The 27,697-nt window shown below is 43.1% G+C and overlaps 1 long non-coding RNA gene across 4 annotated transcripts; it reads left to right on the forward strand.

The window, feature by feature from the left end:
• Positions 1-5,618: 5,618 nt before the first annotated feature.
• Positions 5,619-26,917, forward strand: LOC308476551. 4 transcript variants are annotated; one of them, XR_013985943.1, is made up of 6 exons: positions 5,619-6,524; positions 9,794-10,071; positions 12,194-13,528; positions 14,144-14,360; positions 16,391-19,647; positions 25,406-26,917. It is a non-coding gene; the product is annotated as an uncharacterized lncRNA (long non-coding RNA). The 4 variants fall into 4 exon arrangements; XR_013985944.1 differs by lacking the exon at positions 25,406-26,917 and having other exon boundaries at positions 16,391-19,907; XR_013985945.1 differs by lacking the exon at positions 25,406-26,917 and having other exon boundaries at positions 14,144-14,210; positions 16,391-19,907.
• Positions 26,918-27,697: the final 780 nt, after the last annotated feature.

Below are 27,697 nucleotides of genomic sequence, written 5' to 3' on the forward strand. Positions count from 1 at the left end.
CTACTTTTAAGATTCTGTGTGACTTCAAAGGGAGAAGTGGGCAAGCCGAGAAGAGGGCATCTCTCTGCTTAAAGCAAAAGAGAAATAAAAGTGTTTATATTTGGTTCCTATTTCAGACATATAAATATAGGCTGCCATTTTTTTCCAGTCCTATCCAAATCCCCACTGTCTAGGCTCTGTAAGAGCAGCCGAGCCACTGCTGAATCCACAGCCTGGTCACAGGACAATTGAGCTGGGGCAGCAATCAGGTTCCTATAGGTCCCTATGCCAGTCTCTCTTCTGCCCCCATTTCGTGTTCTGTGCCATCCCCAGATCTGCTCTGGAGGGTTGTGGGATTGTCCAGAAAGCATTTAGGAAGTGTGTGGGGTGAGGAGGGGGGTAGAGTCCCATTGCACAATTATTAAGTTGAATACCACTCTGTCCAAGTGACTGATGTGGCTGGTCAGTCTGCTGCCCATGTGCTAAACCTTGATGGAAAACATCATGATTCCTCCTCCTCCTCCTTCTTACAGCTCTTTATAGTGGTACCTCGGGTTACAGACGCTTCAGGTTATAGACGCTTCAGGTTACACACTCCGCTAACCCAGAAATAGTGCTTCAGGTTAAGAACTTTGCTTCAGGATAAGAACAGAAATCGGGCTCCGGCGGTGCGGCAGCAGTAGGAGCCCCCATTAGCTAAAGTGGTGCTTCAGGTTAAGAACAGTTTCAGGTTAAGAATGGACCTCTGGAACGAATTAAGTACTTAACCCGAGGTACCACTGTATCTTTAAACTGAAACTGGATTGGTGAGGAGTCCTTTGAAGAGGAGACTGCCCTCTGTAAGGTACAATCCATGATCAACAATTTATTTACTATCTAGTGGTTCCTGGTGTATTGAGCTACACCTGGGACTAGCCAACATGATGACCTCTGAAATTCTGGGCCACAGCTCCCATCATCCCTGCCCTTTGGCCATGCTGGTTGAGGTTAATGGGGACCGTAGTCCAAAACCTTAGCACTACATTGGCTATCCCTGTGCCACATAAACTTCGGCTGTGTTCTTTCTTTGGTGTTCAACAGGTTGTGGGTGTTTATTCAACACTCCCCTTCTTGCCCCTGGTCTGAACTTGTAGGCTTCCAGTGTTCTAAACATCACAGTGCCTATTTATTTCCCCATATTAGTTGGAAAAGCCAACAAACACACTTGTTGTATCTGTCGCAAAGGTAAAGGAAAAGCCCAGGGATGTGAATGTAGACATTCTCCAATTACTGTTCTTCATTGAGGGAGCCACCAAAACACTATTAAATCACAGTAACAGCATTACTAATTCGATTTCCTGTACATAAACAATCTTCCCTGGGCTTTGAAGAGTTTAACTGAAGGTACAAATAGGTTCAAATTGCAATAATTCAGCTGAAAGCATAAGGCTAATCCATCTTCCTTATAAATCAGTGACACAGAAGTTAATTAAAATGTAAACAATGGGTTGCATTGTTGCTGAAAGCTCTAGAGAAGGAAGCTCTGAAATTCTTTCTGTAATGGCTTTTACCTGACTGTTCTCACCACTGTGGGTGAGGTTAAGTACAAGATCACATTACCAAACTCGTCCTTTCTTCCCCTTTAAATGAAATACAATTTTCAGTTCATCTGACAACAGCATGGCAAACTGTAATCAAAGAGATGAAATGCCTTTGGTGATTCCCCCACCTGCTGCCAGCAGATTATCCTGCCTTAAATTTGCTTCCAAACAGCTTTATTAAATAAATATCGACAAATTGTTTAATTTGGGGGAGATTACTAATTAGAGAAACAACAGCACATAACAACCCCTCCAAAAAGCATTGCAGATTCTTTCTCTCTCTCTCTTTTTAAAAAAGATATATTTTATTAAATTTCCAAAAATTTCAAACAAGCATTCCAATACATAATAGATTTTTCTTTTGTCGACTTCCCACCCCATTTTCCATGGTGCTTTTATTTATTTATCCCCCTTGCTGCACCCTATCTTCCCTCTCTTATATCATAACAACAATACAATAATTTCTAAATTCTTCTGTGGCTCCCAGTTCAAATCCTGCTCGTGAATTCATCATACTATAATATTTCTTTAAATAGTTCAAAAAAGTCTTCCCTCATTCCATAAAGCAGTTGTCATTAAGTTCTCTTGTTTTAGCTGTTAACTTTGCTGATTTTAATTGTCTTGCAGATTCTTAAAGACTAAAGGTGTTTTGGGTTCATCAGATGCATGAAGTGTTAGTGTCACTGGCCTGCCTGCCTGCCTGCCGATCTATCGATCTATCTATCTATCTATCGATCGATCGATCATCTAAAGCTACACACTGTAGCATTAATAAAAAATATAAACAGTGGGGCCAAAAAGTCATGAAATGCAAGAGGTATCTTTACGCTATTCACAACTGCAGTAATTGTTGCTGTCTTCCTAGATTAATTTAACACTTGTAATGGACAGGAAAACCTTGATTTTAACTGAGTCCTGAGTTCCTGAAAGATCACTTGGATCATCTGAGGAAATTCTCCATGTGGACCCACACTATACAGAATATCACAGAGCGGTAACACGAAAACAGGCATTTTCTGCTGCTGCACTTGTGGAATGCTTCCCCCTACACCGTGTGGGAAGCAACAGCCTACAGCTGCTTCAGGTGTAAAGAAATATATTTTTGCTGAGGTTTTCCCTGACCTGTAAGAAATCGGAACTCGTTTTACATGTTTGAATCTTCTGAAATTCTGTTTTATTCACTCTAGTATGCTTTCATGTGTTTTTATATACCTGTTTTACTGATTTAAGGTTATGCTGTCGATTTTGCTTTAACGTTTTAATTCTATATACATATTGTACACCGCCAAGAGATTTTTTTGGGGAATATTAAGTGGTATATAAATGATTTTAAGTAAAGTAAAACAAATGCTGGGAAATCAAATTTGCTGATAGGGCCTAGTCTCACAAATCTTAATTCAGTGCTACAGTCTCCCTTTGAATTCCCATCCAGCCACCCAAAGATTGTTGATTTCCAGCTGAGCATCAGAATGCCCTGGTAGATTTCAATGTTCTGCTACTGAACAGAAGTGGAGAGCTGGAGATGGTATGCTAGCTTCCCAGCAGGAGGCCCACTGTTGTTTACTAGGAAAGGGAGGGATAAGGAGGTCAGTGCAGTGCAAACGCATTGGCACAGGCAATCTGGCACTCCCTTCCAGGGCATTTGCAATGTACCAGCCTCCTTGCTACCTTGCCGCCCCCCCCCCGTAAGCAACAATGACTTTCCTACCAAGAAGCTAGTGTAGCATCTCTGCTCCACCTGGTGAGCTGCTCCTTTGTGTTAGATATACAGGCATTCATTCTTCTATACTGACATCAATCTATTTGTTCCAGGTAAGAACTGCAAAAGGACGTTGTTGGCAGGTGATGACAGGCATAACTGAAGATGAATAGGTGAGTGGTATGACAGATGTTATGTGGTCCTGTAATCACGTTGCTTGGGTTTTATATACTGCAGAATTAAGTTTTGCTCGCTGTGGAAAGGTGTTTTAGGCCAATACAAGGTGTAAAAGCATTGAGCTTAGCATGCTGATACTGAATATTATTATTGCTTTATTTAGTCATTTGGAAACTGCTAATCATATGACGTTTCATAGCAGTGTGCTAGTAAAATACAATAGAATTGGAGAGTTAGAAGGGACCCCAAGGCTCATCTAGTCCAAACCCCTGCAATGCAGGAATCTCCACTAAAGCATCCATGACAGATGTGTTAGCATTCCTGCTCCGTGATTGCAGTCATGGGATTGTTGTCTTTCATATGACGGTGTATGTTCTGACTCCACAGAGTGGGAAGTGACAGAGACAGGATGTTTGTGTTACTGTGTTCCGTGAAGTAGGACTATTGTCCTTTGTTCATTCTCTTTGCTGTCTGGTGCTAGAGAGAGAGGGAGCCATGTTGCAGTGCTCTGTGTGTGTTTATATGTAAATAAAGTAGATTAGCTAAAATGCTGAGTTGCTGAGGTCTGTTACACAAGCTGCGAAGACTCTGCGGATCCCTAAGTGTGCCGATGTCTGTTGGCATCGGTCGCTGTGATGTTTGGGCAGAAGAAAGCTTTTGAAGCTCCTGAACGATCGACCAGGAGGGAGGGAACATGCCAGTCAGGCATGTGTCTCTGCCAGGGTCCTACTCGAGAGTAGGGTGAGATCCTGACAAGATGGCCATCCAAATTCGAGTCCACAACCTGCCAAGGGAGTCCATTCCACTGTCAAACAGTTCTGTTCAGAACGTTCTTTCTGATGTTTAGTCGGAATCTCCTTTCTTATAACTTGAAGCCATCAGTTGAGGTTCTACCCTCCGGAGGAGGAGAAATCCTGTTTTTGCTGCTCTTGGAGGAAGCAAAGATGTGCCAGAAGACGGAGCAGAAATCCTGGCCTTTAGAGCCTTGGGGGGGGGGGGGAGAGGGATACCTGCCAACCTATTCCCATCCCTTTATTTTGGCCACAAATTCTGTAAATAGTACACCTTGTAACTGAACGTGCACCCCAAATATTCATGAAAGTTGCATGAGCTTGAAGGGAAAAGGATAAACCACTGAGGTAAAAGCACTGTGCTACCAATTGCCAGCACACGCAAGCAAGTGAGAGCCTATCTGTGGCTTGCCTCCTCCGTGGTGTGCAGCTTGCTGAATTATTTGGATCACCTCATGTAACCTGCCGCACCGAAAAACCATTAGAGCAAGAAAAACTCCTGTATACCACCGTTGCTACGCATCTCATATAAAAGAGGAAAAGAAAAACAAAACAAAAGTTTGTTCCATGTACAGTACTTCTCCTGCTGCTCTGGCAGTTGCATTTATCTCCTAATGTTGCCACTATATGTGAAAAAGTCAGGCTTGCGGTATTTTTCTCTCACCCCTCACCCCAGCAACAAAACATGTCATTATGTCCAGGAAAGGGTAGGGCTTTTGCAAATGAACTTTCTCTCTCTTTTTTTGCAAACTGTCTGACCTCACTGTTTGCTTATTGCGGCTCTAACTCACAGTGACCTTGTAAAGCTCATGAAGTATGAAGATGTGGCAAAACAAACAAACAAACAAACAAACAAACAAATAAGCAATAATAATAAAGCATTACTGTAATTAAAGGCCATATTAAGTTGGAAAAGAAAGGAAGAAAAGGTTCGGCAAATGGTTGTTGTTGTTGTTGTTGTTTAGTCGTGTCTGACTCTTCGTGACCCCATGGACCAGAGCACTCCAGGCACTCCTGTCTTCCACTGCCTCCCGCAGTTTGGTCAGGCTCATGTTTGTAGCTTCGAGAACACTGTCCAACCATCTCGTCCTCTGTCGTCCACTTCTTCTTGTGCCCTCAATCTTTCCCAACATCAGGGTCTTTTCCAGGGAGTCTTCTCTTCTCATGAGGTGGCCAAAGTATTGGAGCCTCAGCTTCACGATCTGTCCTTCCAGTGAGCACTCAGGGCTGATTTCCTTAAGAATGAAGAGGTTTGATCTTCTTGCAGTCCATGGGACTCTCAAGAGTCTCCTCCAACACCATAATTCAAAAGCATCAATTCTTCGGCGATCAGCCTTCTTTATGGTCCAGCTCTCACTTCCATACATCACTACTGGGAAAACCATGGCATTAACTATACGTACCTTTGTTGGCAAGGTAATGTCTCTGTTTTTTAAGATGCTGTCTAGGGTTCGGCAAATGCATGGACCAAATACTGACATCTTCTCTCTGAGGAAGGATTCTAGGTTAAATAAACAAAAGGGACATCTTGGCTTCAATATCTCCTCTCTTGGTCAACAATGATGAATCTTCCCAATATAGTGCTTGCTGATTGAAAGCAAACGAGCCTACACTCTATATCCCAGCCCACATATGTTTGCAGAGGTGACTAATATTTCTCCTAGAGTTGAAGACGAAAACCTTGAAGAACAGCTGGCGAGAGCAAGGGATGAAGAAGGAATGTTTTCTCATACACTGGATTTGGCGGTTCCTGCACAACTGAGCTTTGGCCACATCCAACTGCCTCGTCCATAAAGCGACAAAGGCTACCAGATTTCAGAATGATAGCTGCAGTGGTTCTGTCACTAAGGCACCTATGACACACACCCCAAATCCATGTGGAAAACAAATATGGTTTTTAATTCCCCCCTCAAATCATTGTAATTGGAGTGCCCTGGGAAAATAATTCACTGTGATTGAAAGCTAGACCTGCGCATGAAAAGGAAATGTTCCCTCCTCTTTCCACAGCTTTCCTCTCAAACTCTGGACATTTCCACAGTTAGCTTGGTTTAATTTCTCTTGCGTGTGGGATATAAAGCTGTCAGTCAAGTCCAACATTCTGAGAGGACTAACTGCCTCTATGTGGCAGGCAGTTTTGTCAGTTGGTCAGTTGCTGCTAGGAGTGTTAAATGGTAACTGCTCGGATGCAGTCTTCTCATGACTGACTACTATCTAGCATATAGTTTGTCTGTTATGTAACCTAAGCCTGCCTTCAGGAACAACTCTGTAAACCTGAATGAATCTGATAGTAAAGTAAAGGTAAAGGGACCCCTGACCATTAGGTCCAGTCACGGGCGACTCTGGGGTTGCGGCGCTCATCTTGCTTTATTGACCGAGGGAGCCGGCGTACAGCTTCCGGGTCATGTGGCCAGCATGACTAAGCCGCTTCTGGCGAACCAGAGCAGCGCACGGAAACGCCGTTTACCTCCCTGCCGGAGGTAAACCTGCACTTTGACGTGCTTTTGAACTGCTAGGTTGGCAGGAGCAGGGACCGAGCAACGGGAGCTCACCCCGTTGCGGGGATTTGAACTGCCGACCTTCTGATCAGCAAGCCCTAGGCTCTGTGGTTTAGACCACAGCGCCACCCGTGTCCCTGATAGTAAAGTAGTTTATGTTAATATGATTCAGATTCATGTGTGTTTTCTTTAAAAGGGACAGAAAGGGATTATCAGCCAGGAAGGTATAATTATTGACAGGACTCAAACAAGTTAGCAACCCGCTTGTCGCTGCATAAACTCAAACGGGATCATTTAAACTCTGCTAAATTATATAAACGTTTTCACAGTCCTCAGGGGGAGAGGGTCAGGATGAACAGCCATGGGGTGTTTTTTTTTGACAGCTGAGACCATAGAGCCTCTTGGAAGTTGAGTGAGTCCCTGATCTGCCTAGTGATGCCTTGGACTATCCAACTCAGAAGTGTGAGAACCTTCCCCAAATCATTCCATTTCATCTTGTCATTTGGGGTGCACACAGATCTAATGCAGTGGAGGCATGTTTCTTGCCAGTGCCCAGGGTGGGCACACTGGGACCATGGGGTGGGGTGCACTGTGAGGGCGGGGCAAGCTGCCAGAGCAAACCCCGTCCACTGGAGCCAAGTGGGGCCATGCTGTGGTGCCTGCCCAGCTGTGCAATGGGAAGTCCTGCCGGCCAACTCACGGTGCCCTGCGAGCCCAGAACCGCTTTGCAAGATTCACAAAAGTGGCATGGGGCTGGCAGGGCACATGCCTCTTGTGTCCCTCTCATGCAACAGTTCACAATGCCCTGCCAACCCCACGTGAGAAGCAGGCAACAGCTCACGGTGCTCTAATTCCCCCCATTACATTTTACGCTACTGTTGTGCTCAATTATATATTGTATATTTTTTCTTGCATTTTTGCTTTTACTTCTATACTGCCTTGAGAAGCCCTTTTGCTCTGAAAGGCAGTATAAAAACGTTTTAGATAACAGCACCATCCAATGCTGTTCTCCAAAATCGGCTGGATAGGTAGCAAAAGAAGGATCTCTGTAAAACAATGCCCCCGCTGCCAACTCCTTCAACAGGCCCAGATTTAGATTTTCTACTACATCAACAGCTGCAGTGATGTAATTCTATCATTATTAATTATGGATTGTGGCTGAGGGTATGACAAAGAGCGAACACTTTCTCAGACTGCAGATTATTCATACACATTGAGGTCCTTCAAATAAATTGGAACAGCAAAGTGAGAGGGACCACCTGCATTTACAAGGTCCTCCCCTCTTTTGTCCATTTTCAGAATTGAATAAAACATCTCCTCTGTTTTTCTTAGATTTTGAGAATTTTTATTTTCCTTTATAGTTGGTTTTAATCATTGACTGTCCTGAATGTTGCATAAGCTCTAGTTCACAGAATTTATATACTGCTTAATTGTAAAAAAACAACCGAAATCCTCAGAGCGGTTTACAAAAATCATAAAATAACGAATTTATCAGAAAAAAATCAGTTAAAATCAGCTATTTAAAACATTAAAAATAATTAAAATCAATGATAAGCTAAGAACCAGATTAAAACACACGCCAACATTCTAAATGTCTGGAAAGGCAAAAGGTTTTTGCAGGTGCTCAAAAGAAGAGTACAGCAAAGGTGCAGAGAGTTTCGAAGTGTGGGCGCTGCCACACTAAAATATTGATTTCTTATGGAGGGTGATGGGGGAGGGCAATGTTGCAAGGGCGATTGGAGGGGGCAATATTGCGCATGTTACGTCAGGACTTCACCCCCTCCTGCTGCCACCACTGGTGGGACACTCCTCTGACCCTCCTTTCCCTCCATGGCAGCAGCAGCAGAAGGAGCTGGCTGCTAAAGCCACACTGTTCTCGGCTCCTTGCTTCACATCTGTGCCAAATATTGGGGGGGGGGGGAGGCAGAAGGACTCAGCCCCCAGGAGATGGCACCCTGGTTTCTTACAAATGCAGAAGAAATATTATGTGGCACCTCTAACAGTACCAGTTCTGCACTAGGAGGACAGAATACAAATGTCTGTATAAATATAGAGGAGGAGAAGAGTTTGGATTTGATATCCCGCTTTATCACTACCTGAAGGAGTCTCAAAGCGGCTAACATTCTCCTTTCTCTTCCTCCCCCACAACAAACACTCTGTGAGGTGAGTGGGGCTGAGAGACTTCAGAGAAGTGTGACTAGCCCAAGGTCACCCAGCAGCTGCATGTGGAGGAGCAGAGACACGAACCCGGTTCCCCAGATTACGAGTCTACTGCTCTTAACCACTACACCACACTGGCTCTCTTCAAGCATTTTGGAAATGCGTACAGTAAGCACTCAAAGGGGATGTGGCAGTAGGAATGAGTCTGCTTCCTTTGGCCACCTTGTGCCCTCCTTGACTTGAAACATCAGAGTTCTAACGTGTGCTGGGAGCCTCCCAGGTTCTAGAAGGCTCCCTATTTCACACAGGCACCCTCCAACTTCCAGGGGTTGAGGGGGATGAAAGAAACAAAGAGGAGGGCCAGAGCTATCATACTCAGTTCCGGTACCTCTCAGGTGGGCGCCATTGCCATTGTAAGAGAACAAGGGAGGTGTTTGTGGTGAGTTCCAGCACCTCTTTTTCTAGAAAAATAGCACTACTTGCCCCCACCCCCACGTGTTTACTATACACTGTTCCAGAATTCCTGAAGAGGGTTATAAATAAATATGAACAAGTAAATTGTCCTTCTGCTTAAGTGGAGAATAGTTCTCCAAAAGAAGAAAAGAAATGGTTTGGGAAGGGAAGGAACTGTTCTATAGAAAGTGTTGGGTTCATTTGCTTTTACAAAGCAGCCTCGCTTAGAAAAGAGCATTTCATCAAAACCCAGCCTGTCTCTGGAGGCCTCGTGACATTCTTCAGCAATGCAGAAAGTGAAAAATCAGATGCCAGTCAGAATGTGCGCATGGAAGCCAGTTTCCATAATAAAGTACTTGATCTTCTCAAATAAAAAGCAAAAATCCTGATATGTCTCTATAGGAATAAACTGGCAAGCAACAACAAATAATATATTACAAGAATTGTTTTCTCCTTTAGTCTAGACAAGAGAAGGTGTGATGACCTTTGCTGCTTCTGCCAACACCAACAGTTTACGTCGCAGCTGGAAGGACGGTCCCAGCTAATGGGGAGTCCAGTGGCTTGTCAGCCCAACAATCCACTCGGGACATTATTTCAAGCTGTCCTTTGGCATTTGGAGATGCGAAGGCCTTTTGTGCTAGCCTTTTGTGGGTTCATTTGTTGTGTCCAAATGAGGAAGGCTGGCAGAATGTGAAAATTTATATAAATGAGGGCATTGTGTGTTCAAAAGAAGAGAGGTACGTTTGATCTTAGCTGTTACTGATTTACCTTTTCCTCGTGATAACATTCATTAGGCAGGATAAGGTAATGCCGCTGAGTCCCCTTTATATTGTCAACAGTTAAAATATAGGCATCATATAAGGTGTAACATCAGTCATGTCTCAAGGCAACATCCCCCCCCCACCTAACCATGATTTGAAACTTCTTCTGCACCAGGCGTTTTCTTTGAACATACAGTCCCTCCTCTCTGTTTCTAGATATTTGCGGCTTCGCTCAAATATACACAGCAAGAAATGTTTACCGTGCCACATCAGGGATTCTGGAGCTTGTTTTGGTATGCTCAGAGTCTGAGGCTAGGATCTAGCTTGGAGAGCCACTTGGGACCACAGGTATGGTCTAAGCCTCCTTTAAAGCCATCCAAATTTGTGACTATCGCTAGCTCTTTTCTCACTACTGTCACTAGGCACTGTGTGAAGAATTTTGTCCACCCCGAATCTTCCGACATTCAGCTTCACTGGATGTTCCCAATATTATGTGAGAGGGAGATTTTTTAAAATTCATTTTCTCCACAACATTCATAATTCTACACATCTCTCTCACTTCCCTCCCCAATATCCACCTTTCTTTAAACAAGAAAGTCCCAAATCTTACATCCTTTCCTTGTAGGGGAGTCACTTTATCCCATTGAATATTTTGGTTGCCCTTTTCTGAACATTTTCTGGCTCTAGAATCTCCTATTTTAAGTGAGGTGACCAGCATTGTACACAGTATTCCTAGTGCAGTCATTCCATAGATTTGTATAAAGGAGTTTTATTTCCATTTTCTTTCCTAATGGGTCCCAGCGTAGAATTCGCCTTTATTCACAGATACCACAGTCTGGTCACTCACCACCAGTTCAGATCCTATAAGTGTCCATGTGAAATTAAGATATATATATATATTGCCCACTTGCTTAACACTTGCTTACAGGTCAATTGGTCACAATTTACCCCACTGTGGTGAGATTTTTGTGTGTTTCTATTTAAATTAAAATTATTGTTATCAGAAGTACAGTGATTTTAAAATTTGCACCTATAAATATAAATTAACATGCAATTTGTATGCAAATCAGTGTGCCCCTCTCTTTTTGGGAGATCATAGAATCAGAGGACCAAGGGTCATCTAGTCTAACCCCCTGCAATGCAGGAACCTCAGCTAAAGTATCCATAACAGATGGCTGCCCAACATCTGCTTTAAAACCTCCAAGGAAGGAGAGTCCACCACCTCCCGAGGAAGACTGTTCCACTGTTGAACAGCTTATTGCCAGAAAGTTTTTTCTGTATATTTTGTGCATTTTGGCAGTGTGTAAATGGTCAGCCTACTTAGCTTTGGGCTAAGTAGGTATTGTTTTGTTAATTTACCAATGGATTTCTATGCTGATTTTAAGGAAGGCCTTCTTACTTCACATATTGAAGACTTGAAGAGGGGTACAAACTTGCTGGTAAAAATGGGGTAGGTGGGTGCGTTTTCTGAGTGTTCCTATAGCTTTTCTCCAGACTAAGTTTTATACAAGTTATGTTTTTTTTTTAAAAAAAAGAGATTGGAAAGGGAGGAATATGTGCTGTACAAGGTGCTGAGATCATTCACATTTCAAATGCCAGTCAGACACACGGGAGGTGTTTGTTTTGGGAGATAATTAGATGGTGATGTAATTAGAAGCAGTGGCTGGTGCTAGGAAGCACAATCTTCTAGAGACAGGCATTTCTGCTAATTTGCTGCTGTTCAGGCTATTCAAATGGGAGCGGCCGTTAGGATAAGAACTAGGGGCCCAGGCTTAGGAGAAAACCTGCAGAAGAGAAAAACAGGTTGGGTGGCTGTTGCCCATGCATTTGCCAACTGCTTCTCATGTCCCTCATGCTTTAAAGGCAGGGGGTCTCTGGATTATAGTCACAGAAACCTGTGGCAAGATCAGGTACTCTGGGCTCACTCCCCTGCTCATCACCATGTTGTAGAAGAACTTCAAGCAACTGCAGCTTGCTCAGCCTAGGCTGAAGAATCTCACTCCCAAAGTTCTCACTTTCCGTTTTGCTTATCAAATATACCACTCAACCTGTTAATATACCACTCAACCTGTTAATTTGGTGCTGACCTTTCGTTCAGCCCGGACACTGAGATCCAGCGCCCAGGGCTTTCTGGCGATTCCCTCATTGCGAGAAATGAGGTTACAGGGAACCAGACAGAGGGCCTTCTCGGTAGTGGCGCCCGCCTTGTGGAACGCCATTCCATCTGATGTCAAGGAAATAAACTACTGTCAGACTTTTAGAAGACATCTGAAGGCAGCTCTGTTTAGGGAAGTTTTTAATATTTAATGCTGTATTGTTTTTAACACTCGATTGGAAGCAGCCCAGAGTGGCTGGGGAAACTCAGCCAGATGGGAAGGGTATAAATAATAAATTATTATTATTTTGATTATTATTATTTATCTGATGCTTAAAGTTCTGGGTATATATATATATATATATAGAAGGCAGATCAATATGTTGATCTAGCCAGGCCTGAATGTAACTTTCCTCACAAGTTGGCCCTTTTAATTTGTTGGTGAATCCATAAATTGAAGAGTTAAGACTTTCTCCTCCCCATCCCCCGCACCCGGCTCCCTCTTCTTTCATTTCCCTGAGCTGTAAGTCCACCTGTCACCACTCCAGTAAAATTACTGGAATTTGTCTTTGCCTTTTCTCTGCCTTTCATGAATACCCTATTCATGCCATAATCACTTCCTATCTCATCTGCTTCAATTGCATTGCAAATATGGCCTTTCTTTCAAAATCCTTCCCTTCTAAGATATAAACTCCATCTCACTGGAGTATGAATGGCTGGATTCTGCCAAGAGAACTACTGAAAAGGGGAACAGAGGCTTCTCTTAGGAATGTGTGGCGCACCAAGCAAAAGGTAGCCCACGAGCTTGCCAGGTATCTTGCAACCCCATTTTTGTAATCATGGGTGAGCAATAAAAACAGAAGGTTCACCAAGCTCCTGAGAGGGTGCATACATGCCCAGTGGTTCTCTGGATTGCAGGTCCACATTGCAAGAAAGCCCAAGATCTGCCCAAACCCTATCAGGTGGGTTGATGTAGCCATGAGAGGGTTAAATTTAGAAGCTCTTTATTTCTAAGAGCCATTGACAGGGAGAGCCAACTAATTCTAATTTTGTCCCCATACTCCCCCTTGGATTTGGATTTGATATCCCGCTTTATCACTACCCGAAGGAGTCTCAAAGCGGCTAACATTCTCCTTTCCCTTCCTCCCCCACAACAAACACTCTGTGAGGTGAGTGGGGCTGAGAGACTTCAGAGAAATGTGACTAGCCCAAGGTCACCCAGCAGCTGCATGTGGAGGAGCGGGGACGCGAACCCGGTTCCCCAGATTACGAGACTACCGCTCTTAACCACTACACCACACTGGCTCTCCCTTGGCCTGGTTGCAAGAAGGCAAGCAGGTGTAAATGGCTGGGGGGGTGCAGATTGAAGTTGGAGGGGCAGTGCCCCATTTGCCCTAATGGACAAGCATCCACTGGGGATCCCAAACGTTCCCCAAGGTACAAAAAAATATTTAGGAAAAAACCCTTTGGGGGGGGGGGAGAAAGACCCACTGGGGTCTTGGAGACCATGCAATGCTGCCTGGTACCCATGAGTTAAAAGTAGACTGCTAGAGAAGGAGCAGAAAGAGAGTTGGCTGGAACCCTGAACAGGTCCCCCTCATATTTGTTAAAACAAAGCACTGCTTTTTGCAACCCACTTAAAGCAAACACGCTTCATAAAAAACACATATTGAGTTAGCTGAAATTTGCTTGGAATCCGTTTATGCCAACCCTGGCCTCCCTCCCTCATTCTCCTTCCCCCCCGCTCTCCACAATCCCATAAGCAAAGGATCAACGTGTTGCATATCCTTAATGGGCATGACCACTGGAAGGATTAAGGTAAGGATCTCAGCAGTCGTCAAAGTTCTGAACAAATGTTCATGTTTGCATTGTTTCCCCCATGTCTTCACCTCGTTTAACAGGAAAGGAGGGATTTTGTTTCTCCACTCTTACTATGCTCCCTCTATTTCCCAGAGACTGGCTGACTGCAACAGTGACTGACAGCTTGAGTCAGCAGTGCAGCTGGCTTTTAAGAACGGAGGTATGGAAGACAAGGCAGCTAACCCAGGGTGGCTACGTTTGACCACAATTGTTGGAGGCAGGATGGTCTGAAAACCAGCTCCTGGGAATCACAAGGAGGGCGAGTAGCCAGGGAGTGCTCCTGGGTCCACTTTCATTGCCAGAGCGCCAGGTGACCTCAGTGACTAGGAGCGCCTTCCACTAGCTTTGGCTCGTAAGACATCTGGGGCCATTTCTGGACTGGGGTAGCCTGACAACTGTTGCCCATGCACTGATAACCTCCAGGCTGGATTTCTGCAATGCCACACCTTTCAAGTTTCCCTATCTTCCCGGGACAGTCCTGGTTTTACAGAAGCCATCTTCATTTCTGATTTGAACCTGGAATGTCCCACTTTTCCTTAGGACGTTCCTATTTTCATTGGAGAAATGTTGGAGGGTATGGAGCTATGTGACCCCTGAGACAAAGAGATAAGATAATATCCAACCTTTAGAAGACATCTGAAGGCAGTATTATGTTTTTTATATATGTTGGAAGCCGCCCTGCATGACTGGGGAAACCTAGTTAGATGGCCAGTGTGCAAATAATAAGATTAGTAGTAGTAGTAGTAGTAGTAGTAGTAGTAGTAGTATTGAATAAAAAGGTAAAGGTAAAGGACCCCTGACAGTTAGGTCCAGTCACAGTTGACTCTGGGGTTGTGGCTCTCATCTCATTTTACAGGCCAAGGGAGCCGGCGTTTGTTCACAGACAGTTTTTCTGGGTCATATGGCCAGCATGACTAAGCCGCTTCTGGTGCAATGGAACACCGAAACCAGAGCAGCACATGGAAACGCCGTTTACCTTCCCGCCGGAGCGGTACCTATTTATCTACTTGCACTTTTTGGCGTGCTTTTGAACTGCTAGGTTGGCAGCAGCTGAGTCTGAGCAACCGGGAGCTCACCCCGTCGTGGGGATTCGAATAGGACATCCCTATTCTCATCTGAGAAATGTTGGAAGGTATCCAATCTGCTTTATAAAAACATGATTAATTGATAATCACAGGCCAAGGACACATCATAGCTAGACAAAAGCCTTCAAGCAGGGTGTGGTGGGGAGTCATGCTTTTGAAGGATGTGCTGGGGAGAGTGGGCATGGTTTAGGAGGAGTTCTGAGGGCCAGATAGGGGAGGTCTGGAGGCCTTGGGGTCTAGGGTCCCCCACTCATGCCTTGCAACACTGGATTTGCCTCCAATTTTGTAGAGAATGGGAAGGACGCGGGTGGCGCTGTGGGTTAAACCACAGAGCCTAGGACTTGCCGATCAGAAGGTCAGCGGTTTGAATCCCCACGATGGGGTGAGCTCCCGTTGCTCGGTCCCAGCTCCTGCCAACCTAGCAGTTCGAAAGCACGTCAAAGTGCAAGTAGATAAATAGGTACCTCTCTGGCAGGAAGGTAAACGGCGTTTCCGTGCGCTGCTCTGGTTTGCCAGAAGCGGCTTAGTCATGCTGGCCACATGACCTGGAAGCTGTACACAGGTTCGCTCGGCCAATAAAGCTAGATGAGCGCCGCAACCCCAGAGTCGGCCACGACTGGACCTAATGGTCAGGGGTCCCTTTACCTTTACCTTTGTAGAGAATGGAGAGGAAAAGAGGCACCTTAGCCCTTCTTTGGGAATTCCAAAAACGTAAAAGGTTAAAGAGAAAATAGAATTCTGTGTGTTTTGGATGCATCAGTTTTATCTTCATCTTCTACACTCTTTGCAGGTGGGTGTATTGCCAAATTATATACATAGTTTACTTTCCATAAGGATTTCTTTAAGGGAAAAAAATTGGCTTAACATTTGTTTACAGTTTGCAAAAACTATTTTAGTGATTCATTTTGGCTGGGAGGTGAAAACAAATCAAAGATATAACAGTGCTATAAATTCTCTAAGTGCAATATAATTTGAAGGAAGAGTGCAATTGCTAAAAATTCACTCCAGGTCAAATATACAATTTGTTGATTAGGAGGTTGAACAAATACTTTTGATATTTTTTTTTTCAAAGGGAAGAGATGGTTTCATTTTAGTTCATATTTATTATATGGTATGTTCCAAAGCACAACTAGCAATTTCCTGACCTTCCAGCTGCTCTGTCTGTGATCCTGGGACACACCTGCAGATCACAGAGTCACAATTGCTGTAACCTAGTTTTTTTGTGTGTTTTGTTTTGTTCTCACATGCCATCTAGGTCTAGAGGCTTCCAGTGATTTTCTTCCAAAGCACAGAGAAGAGTTCTATGTATCTCAAAGCTATTTTAAAATAATTCATTTTGTTCCCACCATCAAGGCACCAACAATACTTTGAATCATCTATGAGCTAGAAGACTGAATTTTTAAACATTTTATTAGCACCTGTTATCCCAGTTTTCAAATCACATTATCATTGTTGATGCTTGTGCTCAGGATACTGTTAAAGTTGTTCAGTGGAATCCCTGAGCTGGGCCTTGCATATGAGCAATGTCAAAGTTTCAAAGCTTTACCGCAGAACAGTCTTAAAACTATTTAAATATAAACATTGCGTGGACAATATAACAAAGCAACATGTTGCAAACTAGCAATGTGGCTCAGTCCTTTAAGTCCTTTATGGAATTCTTGGTCCAAGAGAGAGATTATAGCTTGTTCATCATTGCAAAGCTTCTCTGCTACTGCTGCTGCTACTAGCCATCTCTGACTTCTCAAGTTCCTTCACCTACTTTGAGAGCTGCAGCTCAGGTTTCCTGTGATGAGTCATCATCATACCAGCCTTCCGCTTTCACCCAGAGTGGAACCTTTCGGTTAAGGTAAATTTCGGTGATTATTATTTTTTAAGTATTTTAAATGTTTTGTTACAATTAACCAGAACAACTTTAACAAGCATTGGAGTACTGAGGTGGTCAAATTACCCATTTCCATTTTTGAGTTCACACTTGTTGCAGCTAGGAATATTGAAGAAGTCTGATAAAAATGTAAATGGGAGGAGAAATTGCTAATCTTCGCTTAGTTAAACCATTTATGGCCTTTTAAAGTAGTGGGTATTGTTTTGTTCATTACTATGTTTTGTATTTTTTGTGTTTATATTTGAAACCATCCTGTGATCCTCGGATGAAGGGCAGTACAGAAATTCAACAAACAAACCAACAAATATCCACCTCATGTCTGGAACGGAAGTCAATCCAGTGAATATGATCTGTTGTTTTTGTTGTTTTCAGTTTGCAAACGATATGCAATTGATCGCACACCTCATTTGCATCGTGTTTCTTTGCATTTAAATGAATAGGGTGGAATAACAGTGGCAACATAATGTATATAATTTGCATAATTAATTACATAAATCATATGAGTTATATAAGTCTGCTACAGTGGACAGTGAAACAAATAGTGTAGCTTTTGGTAGAAAACGAACTGCAGTGGTAGAGAAGCAGTGTTGCATGTGATGAATACAGGGTGGAACGGGCAAGCTTCTTACATCCCTAGTTGCAACACATTAAAGGCTGAACGAATCTGTGAACTCAACACAGAGACCTCCACGGTGTCCCAGTCGATACGTGCAGGTGGGCCTGGATGAGGGCAGAATGACATTATTATTCTTAAATTATTACTTGCTTTAGTCTTATGGGACAGTGGCCCAGTCACCCTAATGGACACAATCCAGGGGGAAGAGGGAGAACTGCATGTGGTGTTGGTGGCAATTCAGTGGTCTCCATCCCCCTTAGTTCCATTCTATAAGAACATAACAATATTATAGTGCAATTTGTCTTAGAGGTCTTTTGCTGTAGTAAACGGCATATGAAATTTGTTAAATGAAAAATGCAGGGTGACTAAGTCCCATTGAGCTCTGTGAGGCATGCTCTCAGGTGTAAGTGGTGTGGAATTGCAGTCTCAAGCCCTTCTATATATTTGTGAGACTCACTTTCACAGCTTTTATGTTCTCCATTCCTTTTTGCCAAGTTTTGGAGGTGGTGAGCTATTTTTTGTTTTGTTTTGATACATTTGACACTAGAAGTCAAGATTTCCAGACACTCTTCCCTCAGTGCCAAAGGGTTAAAGAAGAAAGTTGGCTCCTTCAGTAGTTTTTTCCAAGTTTTTATTGCTCTCTGCTCCACATATCCAAAGGAGGGGGGAAACCCCACCGAATCAAAATGTACCTATGTGGAGGTTTTCAATTAGCTCTTTTCACCCTCATGCACAAGAGTACTCTGTGGGAGTACTTCACTGAAGACCTGTTGCTATTGCTATTATTATTATTATTATTAGTCATTTGATGGCTACCTTGATTTTCTTTTAAGTCTTAATTTCTCTTTCTAGCACAACGTCAATTTCATGGCCAACCTTATGAAACAATATGAAGTAAGCCATTTCAGGTGGAAGCTTCTAGAAGGGTAGCCATCTTGCTGCTCTACCTGTGTGTGCTATGAAAAAAAATATGAATTCCACTCACATGTTGAGTGGGATCCCAATGAATACCAAGTCCATGTTGCTTCCCATGAAACAGTCAAAATAGGCAGTGTCCTGCTTGGCTTCCTTTCTTGACAATAGTGAAAAAATGATGTAGAAGTTGGATATAAATCCGTAAGTGACCTAAAGGCAGGGATGGAGAACCTGTGGCTCTCCTTATGCCATTGATCTGCAACTCCCACCAGCCTCAGCCAGGATATTGGACTCAGTATGCTTCTGAATACCAGTTGTTGGGACAATCAGTGGCCCCAAGGTCACCCACAAAGCTTTATGGCCGATTGGGCCTCCATTATCTCAAGTTGAACAATCCACATGCTATATACAGTTCTAACTCCCCCAGTTTCATGAAAACGGACTTTCCAAAACTGTATATAATGTGTGTGTGTGTGCGCACTTCAATGGAGTATGTCATCGCTGCAGGATATTTTAATACAGTTTGAGCTCTTACATGTTCAAATCCAGCATTAGAATATTTTTAAAAAATTAATGGCTATTGTTTTAACCTTGTGATTTTTCTCTGCCGTTAGGAAGAAAATGAAATTGTATCTGCTGAGATTCATTGCAGAGGGTAGTGTTTTAATAACACAGCATTTCTTTACCCCTCCTCCTTCTCCTCCTCCTTTTCATTTGAAAATCTCTCAAGATTCAGGGGGCAAAAAACCCCTGACTTAATATATGTGCAAATTACTCATAGCATTCACATCCCTTGCTCCTACAAAGCTGCTCTGATGACGCTATTAAATGAAGGGCATATGGCAACCCTTTCGGCCTTCCTGGTTAATTGGAAAATGATTCAGTAACTATTTAATATAATCTTGTTACTGTTACTAGGGAAAGGGTAGTTTCACCAGCAATTGTGACTTTAGTTCCCAGAAGATTAGTTCTTTTGTACCTCTTCCCTCCACCCAAGGAAAATTCCTGAACTTCAGCCGATGCAGAGGAACACATCTACCAGCTGTGAGGCACATGTAGGATTACAGCAGGATTGGCCTGGAAAAGCTCGAATTCACAAGTATGGTAAACCATACTCAGCATGGTATCTTATTTATTGGGAACTTTACAAAACACTTTCATCATAATTCCTTTCAAAGACAGACTGAGCATAGCATGCCTTCTTTATGCATTCCTTATTACATTATAATCACAAGCTGTCTTAGTGAAACATAATACTATAAGCCTAAATTTTGAAGGAATGGTGAACAAAGCATTTTTTTTTTTTACATTGTAAATTAGCTGCTCTTGTAATTGAAATAATAGAAATAGCCTGAATCAAAAATTGAAGAATATGATTATTGGGATCTCTTGTGAATATATGGTGGCTGTCAGGGGTGGGGTGGGGGGAACTTCTTGGATACATTTAAGAGCAAGGAAGCCTTGTTCATGTATGGTGCATGACACTAGCTATAAAAATAAGAATGCTTTAGTCACACAACAAAAGCTCATCAGTCCAAATAGCCAGGGTTCTGATAAGCATTTGTATAAGGGGTGAGAGACCACTAGCTCATAGGACAGAGCTGGCCCATCAACCCTTTCTCAATAGCCCACCAAACTCCTGCCATTTATCTTGGCAACTTCCTGACCCTGCCACACCCCAATCTGTTCTGGAATTAAGGGATCTGTCCAGTAAAGCATGGGAGGAGACTGAGGGGTCTGCAAAGGGAATGGGGAATCAGTGAAAACCATATCCTCACCACACATCCATTTACAATGGTCTTTGCTGGATCTAGGTTCTTCCATTCATGGGTTAGCAGTCAATAACACAACTTTCACCTTGATGAAATTGCTGCTGCTTGCCAAGTGGTTGCAGTAGCAACTGACTAGGTATCCACTTAAGTCTTCTGCTCCAAGACCTGAAGCAGCTTGAATGTGGCTGATTTGTGTCTTACCAAAGGTGCTTGCACAGCCGTCATATGCAATAATAATAATAATTTATTATTTGTACTCTGTCCATCTGACTGGGTTTAATCTGATTGATTAAATTTAAGATGAACGTGAGAAACTGGTCCACAAACCAGGATTTATTTTTTTTTGCAACAGAACCTTGCTCTGTAGGCTTTGTGTGCAGTCCAAACATAGTGAAATTGGAGCAAGTGCATGGCATGTTATTTTAGCAGATGTATATACCACTTTTCTTCCATCGTGGGACCCAGAGAAGTGAACATAGGGTTTCCAGGTGGTTCCCCCATCCAGCAACTGATCTGACCCAAACCTGTAAGGTAGCTGCATCATGTACTTAGACTATGTCCTGGGAAACCACGCATGAGCATCTCTGTATTTATCCTGAAAAGGGTTGAGACTTGTGTCCAGCTGAACACACACAAAGCCCTCAAAGGCGCTTGGAAAAAGTCCACTGTGTTTCTACCTCTGCTTCCTTCCTCCTGAAGGCAAAGAAACTTGCCTTTGGGCAAATAAAAGGACAGACGTGTGTGTGTGTGTGTGTGTGTGTGTGTGTGTGTGTGTCTTTTGGTGCCTTTTCACCATTCCAAAATTATTTCTCTTGTCATGTAAAAAGAAGCTGAAGACAGTCCTTGGGGAAAAAAATCTCACAGTTGTGGAATGAGAAATTATAGGCATTGGAACACATTGCATGGATGGGCTTGTTTTCTTTCCTTCCGGTTTCTGATCCATAAGAAATGTTTTCATAACTTTTTTATCCTTCTGTCTGAAATCATAAGGACTGGAATCAGACTTACAATGTTTTAACATCTATGCAATGGTGGTTGAATAGCAATTGCCTATGTTGAATGGCAACTGCAGGAATTGGTATGAATGTGCACATTACTCATGATCCATGAAGCCTCAGGCCCTCCAGGGACCCAAGGAAGACTTGAAAGGGGTTGAGGCACTGGCTGCTGCAACCAGGAGGAACTTTCACCAACGCCGTCCCCAATGGAAGATATGTCCCCACCAGTCCCCAGCACAATTTCCATCTCTTCAAGCTTGCAGAAGTCAGGAGATACAGAATCAGGCAGAGACCCACTAAAGAACATAGCCAGCTTGTTCAGAGAGGCAGTGACTAATGCAGAAGAGCACTTGCCTAAATTTAGAAGGCTTCAGGAGGCTTCAACTCTCTGCTGAGGCAACATTGCCTAAATCAGGGGAAAGAAAAGCTCTTGAGTTCCCTGGGAGCTTTCCATGGTCCTGATATGGTCTGCCTGAACCTGAATGCACCATGCTGCAGTTTCCCGAATCTGCCTTTACCTGATGTGATACTACAGATTGCGACATTACCTGGTGTGACCTTGTTCACTGAGTCTCTATATAATAAGCTTCAGGCTTCTGCATAGCAGAGTAACTTTGAGGAAACCTATGGTTGCATCAATATACTTTGTATATGTGGCATTTTAACATTGTGTGCATGAGTATATGGGTACATGACAATAGGAAGTACGTTGAGATTGGCTTTCTTTTCTTTTTTGCCAGTATTTTATCAATGCACTGATCTCACTAGAGATCATTTAGAGGAAGAAAAGAGATGGAGGAAATGGAAACTGCAGCCAATAGCTTGTGCTCCAATCTAGGAATTACCATTAGAAATATTTCTGGTTAATTCCACACGTGCATCCCCCAAGTTAAATTGGAGTACACTGGAGTGCAAAACGGGGGAATAGGAGAGTGAATCAGAAGAGCAGTAAAGGAAGTATGTAATGAATGGAATTCATTCATGCCCATTTTAACTGTAAGGCTTTTGGGACATAAACTGGAGCTCTATCCCTTGAGCCACTTGGTCAATCCCAGTGGAATGAGGTGAAGGCAGAGAGAGAAGAGAAGCCCGCGGCTGGACAGAGCAGTCTCTGTTTAGAAGTATTTATGGGGCAGAGAATATAACTTGATCAGCTCTCATCTAGAAGTCTGAAGAGCAGGCCTGGCATCAGCACATGGCAGAGTTGGGAGAGAGCCAGAACTGGGCTGTGATATACAGACAAGTCTCTGCCTAATAGTTCTCATGCAACTAGTTGGAGACCTGCTGTGGAAAACCCATGGCTGGCATGGCCAAAGCAGATTTTCATGCTTTTGTCTTGATCTACTTCTTCTCACTTAGATTTCTCCCTCTGTAATGTACCATTCATACTATGGGAGAGGAGGGAAGGAGAACTAAATATATGGATACAGACTATTTACACTTATCAGTTAATAATAATAATAAAAATGCGCTGTTAAAACAAAACAAACAGACAGATGGACAGATAGACATGCCCTCTTTAACAAGTGACCCCTTACTTCTCAGTCTACACCATGTTCCAAACTTTAGGTGATTAACCTATCACTTAAACCAAGGCTGAGAAACCCTAGGCCCAGAGGCCTCTCTGTATGGTCCTCATTCTTCTTTCCAGGCCATGCCCCTTTCTCCCCAGACTCCACCGCTCATTGGTCCTGCTTTGCATTCCAAGTGTGGCTGGAATGTGTCCTTGACCTGTGGATGTGTGTAAAAACTAGTCTACTGTACAAAGATAAAATTTCCATTTGTTGCTCCACCCACTTCTGCCATTGGCCCAACCCACCACTGGCATGTGATCCTCAGAAGGTTGCCCAGAAGGGAACACAGCCCTTACGCTGCAAAGCATTCCCCACCCTTGGCAACTTAAAGATCATGCTCCTAATATTCCTAAATATAGAAGAGACTAGGGCAGGGAGACAGCATCTTAAAAAGCAGAGACATCACCTTGCCAACAAAGGTCCGTATAGTTAAAGCTATGGTTTCCCCAGTAGTGATGTATGGAAGTGAGAGCTGGACCATAAAGAAGGCTGATCGCCGAAGAATTTATGCTTTTGAATTATGGTGCTGGAGGAGACTCTTGAGAGTCCCATGGACTGCAAGAAGATCAGACCGATCCATTCTGAAGGAAATCAACTCTGAGTGCTCACTGGAAGGACAGATCCTGAAGCTGAGGCTCCAATACTTTGGCCACCTCATGAGAAGAGAAGACTTCCTGGAAAAGACCCTGATGTTGGGAAAGATTGAGGGCACAAGGAGAAAGGGACGACAGAGGACGAGATGGTTGGACAGTGTTCTCGAAGCTACCAGCATGAGTCTGACCAAACTGTGGGAGGCAGTGGAAGACAGGAGTGCCTGGCGTGCTCTGGTCCCTGGGGTCACAAAGAGTCGGACATGACTAAACAACTAAACAACAACAACAAGGGCAGGGAGAGCCAACATGGCGTCCTCCAGATGTTTAGGACTCTGACTCCCACCAGCCCCAACATGTATGGCCAGTGCTCAGAGGTGATGGGAGTTGTAGTCCAAAAAATCTGAAGGGCACTACATTGGATTCTCCTGGTCTTGCAAGCTACAAGTTGAGATTTACTGAAGCACTTAAGAAATTTGCCTGGAGAAGAAAAGCAGGTACCATTAAGAACAGCAAATGGGGGGGGGGGCACCCTGGTTTTTTATATCTAGTTTTACTGTTCATCGTGAGGCTTGTCTCTTGACAGGCATAAATCACATTTGCAGATTAAACTAATTTTCTGTGGCCTAAAAGGGCTTTTCTGGATCCAGTCATTACAATTTTAATTTAACCATTTCCATATGTGGAGAAAACATGTCTCGGTGCAATGATGTAAAACTTTATTACAGCAATTGAGAAACTCATCTCCTCATGTTTCTTCTGCACTTTCATATGCCTTGGCTGCCGGGAGGTAACGTAAGGAACGTAAAATTTAATGATGCAGTGATCCATAATGATAACTTGCCCATAAGTCATGCAAAGAAGGCCTCAATGGGGAACAGCTGGTGTGAGAGAGCATCATCTCTTTCTAATTAATGCCTCAAAAAGGTGTACAGCTATGTTCATTAAGGAGTTCACCTGAATTCAGCAAACTGTAAAGCTGAAAGGTTGCCACTTGCCACATTATCATTAAGCTATAAGACCCCCTAAGGTCATTTGCTTAGATTCAATGTGACTTTTATTCAAGAAAATGTGCTTAGGGTGGATGGATCTCCTTGTTTCATGTCTGTTTTATGTTCACATTTCAGCCATAATTCCATTCTATTTCACACACGCACACACACCCCGCAGATCACCTTTTTGAACTGTTCCTCTCATCGTAGCATTTAAATGCGCATTTTCCTTCAAAATGCAATTTAAATGTGTACTTTCTCTCAAAATATGTATTTGTTTGCATAGTTTGGTATGTCTAAATTGCCAAGAGTTGTGTCACAACAGTCATAGAAGGGCAACATCTGTGGGATAGCTAAATTACAACCTGCAAAGGTAAAGGTAAAGGCGACTATGGGGTGTTGTGCTCATCTCGCTTCAGGCCGAGGGAAGCTGGCGTTTGTCCACAGACAGCTTTCTGGGTCATGTGGCCAGCATGACTAAACTGGTTCTGGTGCAACGGACACCATGCTGGAAGCCAGAGCACACGGAAATGCCATTTACCTTCCCGCCACAGGGGTACCTATTTATCTACTTGCACTGGCATGCTTTTGAACTGCTAGGTTGGCAGAAGCTGGGACAGAGCAACCAGATCTCACCACTGTTGAGTGGATTTGAACTGCTGACTTTCTGATTGGCAAGCCCAAGAGGCTCTGTGGTTTAGACCACAGCACCACCCACATCCCCATACCTTTTACCTTCACAACTTGCACAATAGATGAATTGGGACAGTTCAGGATATTTCTTATAAGAACTCTATAATACCTAATTCCCCAAGGATAGCTACAGGATTGTAATGCCAAAGTGTTTTGCTTAAGGATTTTCAGGCTTATCTTTTAGCATGAGCTGAAATTCAACTTGTAACGTATTTCATTCATCCATTGCTATTCACAGATCTGGAAAAAAGGACTGTGGTCCAGACAATGGAATGGAATCAAGGACAAGTGAAAAATGCTGAGATAAGATGAACACTAAAAAGAAGCAAATCTGTTGGAATTTAAAGAAAATGCTTTCATAGCATACTTTTAAAAAAGAAGTAATAAAGACAATTTTGTTGGGAATCTGAAGTGAGATGGCTGCGTAGGAGAAGTTCTCCCTAGTTCCAGTCACCACACAGAGGCAGCTTTAAGGTCCAAAATAGTTTATTGCTGAAGAAGATAAGGCTTCAGAAATACAGTTCTGGACATTGACATACAGCTTGTAGGCTTTGCGGATGCAGATGCAGATATATACAACCACATAGTATCTCTTTTGCTCCAGCTTCAAGACGTAACACAGACTCCAACTCACATACAGACTCACTGACTGACTAATGAGCTGACATGCTTTAATCACTTATATAGATGGCACTAGGTCATTGCCATAGCAACTGGCTTGGCTGACCATGCACCTGTTGGCTTATCTCATACATGGGGCAATGTGTGCTCATGCCCAGTTCCCCCAACAGAATCTGATAAGAATCAAACAAAAACAAGGTGCCCTTAGTGGCATTTCAAATATAACTTGAAGAGGTACAGTCTTCATTCAGGGTGTATTCTATCTCAGGTTTCCTGGAGGATTTATTTATTTTTAAAAACACAGGCCCTTTACAAGGGAAAGGTACTCTGCCCGAGCTCAGAGGCACCATGCCCTTAGGTCCCTGGGGGAGAAAATCTTTGTGCCAGAAGTTCTGGAACCAACTGTTGGCAAATGTGTCTTGGAGCTGAATTTGAAAAGACTTTGGCCAAATGTTTGTGATGAAAAGGGCTCTGAAACTGTAGCCATTTGCTTTTCAAATGCCAAGCTATTTCTGACTAATTGGATTAAAATCCATTTTATTGAAAGATGTCTGAACTAGTCAGGTCCTTAGTGATACAAAGTGAAGGAAAGTAAAAACACCAATGATGATAGTGATGCTTTCTATCAACATTTCACATCTGTCCTTAATGTGAAACAGATGCATTCTGGAACAAGCCATTGTTTTCTACTCGAATGTGACAATATGCTTTGATGCTTTCTCCTTAATTGTAACATCATGTAATGAAGACCTCTCACTGTGTGTGTGGTAAATTGCTGAAGACTTTGGTAAAGGAAAGAAAAATTGGTAAAAGAAATTCTCATGGACCTGTAGTCATTGTTCTTCTTGAAAATCAGATGATTCCTTTCAAAGCTATGGAAATGCCAAATGGGAATTTTGGAACAACATTGACAGACAGCAGCATACACAGCTATGCTTTTATTATTCTCTGCAAGCTTAAGAACATAGTAAAAGCCCTGTGGGGTCAGACCAAAGACCTATCTAAGAGGTTAGTTGGACTCCAACACTCATCAGCCCCAGCCAGGATGGCCAGTGATCAGGAATTATGGGGTTTCAGTTCAACCCCAGCTGGAGGGCTGCAGTTTCCCTGACTCTTGCCTATCTAGTTCAGCAAAATAATCAAGAGAACATTATTCTTGTACGGTAGTAGTGTCACCACTGTAGCAGAGTTTGTATGGGGGTAGTGTCCAAAGAAGGAAGCCCCCCCCCCTCCAGCAGGCAGAAGTGTGGATCATTATGTTGCCATGCAGAAAAGGGAGAAACAGGTGTATTGTGGACCCACATTCAGTGCTGGATTTACATATAACCTAAACAAGCTATAGCTTAGGGCCCCACTCTCTTGGGGGGCCCCCAAAAATTTAAAGGAAAAAAAAACTGGATGTACATTTCCAAAATATAATACAAAAAACAAATGAAATAAAACCTACATACAGCAACAGCGTTTTGTGTGGTGTAGGCTCCTATATGTTACGTGCAAATGGCTTTAGATACCTGTTAGGTCCATAAATTACCACATAGCATATATTCAACACAAAAAGCAGCAACAGTTTGTTGTTGACAAAGGACAGCTGGACATATAAAGGGCCCCATTACCTTCATTAGCTTAGGGCCTCATCAAACCTAAATCCAGCCCTGCCCACATTACAGAGGACAGTCCTCATTTTGAAGAGGTATTTTATTTGAAAGGCTGTCCAGTTCAAGCCTAACTTGATACATAAGGAACTCTAAAGAGGCAGTAGACTTAGCAGGTATACATGTACTGTATCCTGGTTACAGTCTTCTCCACTATGGAGAAATGTATTACGTTTCAATTATTCTATTCTATACTACTATTACAGCAGGCATAGGCAAACTCAGCCCTCCAGATGTTTTGAGACTACAGTTCTCAT

The sequence above is a fragment of the Podarcis pityusensis genome (assembly GCF_964106645.2).
Source record: "Podarcis pityusensis genome assembly, chromosome: 4".
Taxonomy (NCBI): Eukaryota; Metazoa; Chordata; class Lepidosauria; order Squamata; family Lacertidae; genus Podarcis; species Podarcis pityusensis.